General features: G+C 44.8%; 1 pseudogene; it reads left to right on the forward strand.

The window, feature by feature from the left end:
* The first annotated feature begins 235 nt into the window (after positions 1-235).
* LOC124097325 (chondroitin sulfate synthase 1-like) lies at positions 236-2,913 on the forward strand (annotated as a pseudogene).
* Positions 2,914-4,485: the final 1,572 nt, after the last annotated feature.

A 4,485-nucleotide genomic window follows, 5' to 3' on the forward strand; every position in this document is an offset into this window, starting at 1 on the left:
CGGCACCAGGCCTGCTGTCAGCTCCAGGGTTGCCATGGGCAAGGATGGCCCTAGGCACCCACTGAGAAGCTGGGACCAGGCTTCCTAGCATGAGGGCAACCAGTCTCTGCCGCTGGGAGCTGTGGTGGGAGGGCTTCTGAACATAGGCGGTGAAAGTGGCCCTATAGGCAGATTGGTGTGGGCATGGCTCCAGGCAAGTTGGCAAGCCTAGCTCTGCTTGTTGCCTCATATCTGACTCCTGCTGGGCTTTGGGCTGGCCTCACAGGCTTGTCCTACCCCATGCTTCAGAGCTGAAACCAGTGGGTTAGTGATGCCATACCAGCCTGAACGACTGCTGGTGGGCAAAAGGATCCCAGGCCTGCAGGGCACAAAAAGATGTCTGTAGGACACACCTATGGCCAAAAGGCTTGGCCCAGTGCTGGCCTCACATGACAGGAAACTTCTCTTTGTGGGAGTCATGACCACCCAGAAATACTTCAGACTCCTGCTGTGGCTGCCTTCAGAACATGACCTAAAACAATTTCTGGGAAAGTGGAGTTTTTCTCTAGTGAGTGTTAAGACACACTTGTACCATTTCCAATTGTGCCACTATGGGGTGTGGGTGGCACTTACCCACCCCAGAAGACTTTCATGATACTGGAGTATATGCATGAGCACTGCATGGACAGCATTCTGGAAGCAGATGATGATCTTTACATCAACAGAGATCATCTGAAGAGTTTCCTGAGAAGTTTAAATATCATTGAGTCCCTGTTCTTCAGGCAGACAGGACTGAGTACTACAGAAATGTTTTGGGTCTTGTGAGATACATCAGCTTTTTTTTTTTTTAATGAGAATTCTGAACAGAAGAAGAAGGGGTACATCTGAGATCTCCAGAACAGTAAGATTCACTAAGCTATCATGCTCACCCTGAACAAAAACCCAAGCTACCAGTACAAACTGCACAGCTACATTCTCAGTTGCCAAATTACAGAGCAGAGTCATCACACAATGTGGGAGGCCAATCTTATGGGTTACTGAGTTACACTCCCCAGCAGGGTGCTGAGGCGCTCAGTCACAGAAATGGATGTGTCTTGCTACAGACCCATGGGTGAAGCTATGCTCACCTGTTCCTTTGTAATATAACCCCTTGCCCTGTTTAGGATAGAATCTTCCATGTAAGTGCCTTGTGTGTGTCCCCTTCTCTTACTGTACCCTTGGGTGTGGCCTACCCAGGTGTCAGTCAACCTGCTGACAGTGGACATCATGAAGATAGACTCAGCCCCCTGAAACCTGACCCCTTGCCTCATTTGAATAGCTTCTTCTCAATAAAAGGGGTCAGCGCATGCTCTCGCTCTCTCTTTCTTTCTGCGGACCCTTAAGGTCAGAGGAGCCGTCACAGCGACCCCAAAGAAAAAGGTATTTGTGTCTCTTGTGTGGTTATTTCGTGCAGCCCAATTAGCCCAGTTTAACTATAGTGACCCTGAACCTCTTAGTCGCGGGAACAGAAACCCGGCAACACAATACAGATCCACTGAGAAATCATCCTAATGAGCAAATACAGCAACACAGAGATTCATAGAGGACCAACATCTGGGAATCCCTGCTTCCTTCATGAGGTTTCAGTTCTGCCCTCAAGAGGAGGTTCTGCAGTGAGAATTTCTGACTGGGAAGAATTTGTGTTTGGCTGTGGACCATTAGCCACCCTGTACCCCTCCATCCCAAGAAGAATGGACTCAGCCTAGATTGAAGCCTTGGATGACATCATCATGTAGGTAGTGGAAATGATTAAGGCCACAACCAAGACTCGGGTATGCATCATGGACTTCAAGGAAATCTGGTGTGGCTATCATCCTGTGGTGAATCCCATGTATGGGGCAGAGTACACTCTGAACCTACTTCTTTACACAGGAAGTATAAAGGAAAGATGTCAGTTGCTGTGAGGAGGCATGCAGACCTACAGAATATTTTCAGCAAGATCCAGTTAGTGGAGCATGAGGAACTAGACACTCAGGAGCTGGCCAACAGAATCAATGAGAAGTCTGGATACCTATTCTTCCTCTTCAATTCCCTGAAGTATCTTGTTCCCTTCCAGTTCCCTGGATCCAAGAACAAACACAAAGAGCCCAAAGATGGAAAATGTCATATACTGATGCCATTATCTGGACATTTTGACATGTTTGTGAGGTTTTTGTGAGGTTTTTGAATAGTACAACAAAGTGGTTGTACTACTTTTTAATTCTGACTCCAAACCTGACAAGGCCAAACTAGTGGAACTGATGAGAAATTATAGCAGTAAGTACCCTAAAGGTGATATGAAGGTTTTGCCTTTGTCTTCAGAATTTTCAATTATTCTGGCCTTCAGGGTAAGATCTTCCCATTTCATAACAAATCTTTGCACTTCTTCTGTGAAGTTGACCTGGTGTTTACCATGGAACTCCTGCAACAGTGTTGAGCAAATAGAGTTTGGGGCCAATAAACACATTCCACAATCATCTTTAGACAATATGATTGAAAGATTATTTATGATGGGAAAGTTTCCAGGGACAACCGTTTTTTTTCCCTTTTACTCGAAAAACTGGCTTCTGGAGAAACTATGGGTTTGGCATTACTTGTACTTATAAGGGACATCTTGTCCAAGTGGGTGGCAATTTCCATCCATGGCTGGGGCTGAAGGATGTGGACATTTTCAATAATGTTCTCCAAGCATATTTGAAGATGTTCAGAATCCATGAGGTAGGAGTAGTGCATGTCCAACACCCTGTCTTCTATGACCCCAATCTGGATCCAAAACTATACAAAGTGTGCTTGGGGTCCAAAGCATCATCACATGGTTCCATGCAGCAATTAGCTGAAATGTGACTGGAAATAAATGGTCCAAGTTACAGTAGCAGCCAGCCTGATGTCCAGCTCTGCTGGATAAAATATTTTTAATTATCTATTTTTTTTTTTAAATTGCAAGATCAACTTTTGAAGCCCATGCAAGGATATAATTTCTAAGTGTTTTTCTTACATAGGACTCCTTTAAATTGAGATTTTTGAACAAAATTGTGATTAGTCTTTGCCTTTGAACACATCTTCCTTTGAACATGATGTAGCAAACCAGCTTAATTCTGATTTGAAAGTCTTGGATGAAAAATATTTTTTTTTCATTTCCTTCCAGGCCCCTTGTCTACAGTCCTATGGCAAAAACATGAAAATTCTCATGAAATATTATTGTAGCAAAAAAAAACCAAAACACTGTAAGATTCTGTTTTGCTAACATTGCACAGTTTCTAACTTTTGTCTCTTTTTACAAGTTTTTTAAAAGCCATCTCAAGCTCTAGAGCAGGAAGTGGAGCAGCGAGTGCAGGTAGAAGGATCCTTGATGTTGCAGTCTGGCTTTAAGGCAGTGTTGAGATGGCAAAACCTTTAAGATTTGGGGTTTGTGGAAGATCTCCATTCATAGACAGTGTGCCCTTCGAGGTGTTAATGGAGTCCCCATTCCTCTCTCTTTTCCTCTTACCCTTACCTGCCATGAGGTGGGCAGATCCTCTCTACCATGTGCTGCCCAACATGATAGACTCCCTTACTTCAGGGTCAAAGTGATGTAGTCAACTGCTCATGGACCAAAATGTAGACACCTGAAAGAAAGAAGAGATCTTTTATTCATCTTAGTTCATTATTTCTGGTGTTTGTTAGGATGATGGAAAACTAACACTGCAGGAATGCAGAACCAGAGTTGTATCCCTGCATCCCTCCTCCTGTAACAACCCCTGCAGCCTGCCACTGGATGTTTAGCCTCCCCCATGAAGAGCTTCAACTCTTTCCAGCTCTCAGCTCCCCATGTCTGGTCTCTGCTGCCCCATATTGGACTGTCCATGTCAGGCATTCTAAGAACTTGGATGGAGAGATTGAAGTTAAAGAATTAAAATTGCCTAAAAAAACCACCATCCAGTTTCAGGCTCACATCATGCCAGGTGTTTTAAAATGTCTGGTCCTCCCAGGTCTTGGCTGATATTGTTAAAGTCCCAGGACACAGAGTTTATACAAAGTTGCTGTGTGCTTTATGCAAGAAAAACTCCCTCTCTGTACCTCTACTAAGTGATCAACAGAAGGACCTAGAATATCCCTTCCAGGTCAGTGAGTCTGTGACAGCATAGATTCTACTAGGGGAGAAGAGTCTCTCCCAATTCCTGGGGAGAGCTGAGGTAGGGAATACTCTCCTCCCCAAATATTGCCAGAGGAGGCAGGGTTCTTAAGATCTTGGAAGCCTCTCCAAAGGGGCTTGGTTCTACAGAGCTAGCCCCTAACTGAGAATTCTGAGAATCAGAACCATTCTTATGTCCCCAGAACAATACTGTCTTCCTCTGTCTTAGAATCCCCAATTCCCCACCCTGCAGTGGAACAATCACATGAGTTGAGAAGAGCCATTGGGGATGGCAGGAGCAGGAAGCTGAGGACACCTGGGCCTAGGAAGAATGAGCACCTTATACCTACAGGGAGAGTCTCTGAGGACTGTGAGTA

This window comes from Marmota monax, unplaced genomic scaffold, assembly GCF_021218885.2.
Source record: "Marmota monax isolate L192 unplaced genomic scaffold, Marmota_monax_Labrador192_F-V1.1 WCK01_AAM20220418_F8-fsc00716, whole genome shotgun sequence".
Taxonomy (NCBI): Eukaryota; Metazoa; Chordata; class Mammalia; order Rodentia; family Sciuridae; genus Marmota; species Marmota monax.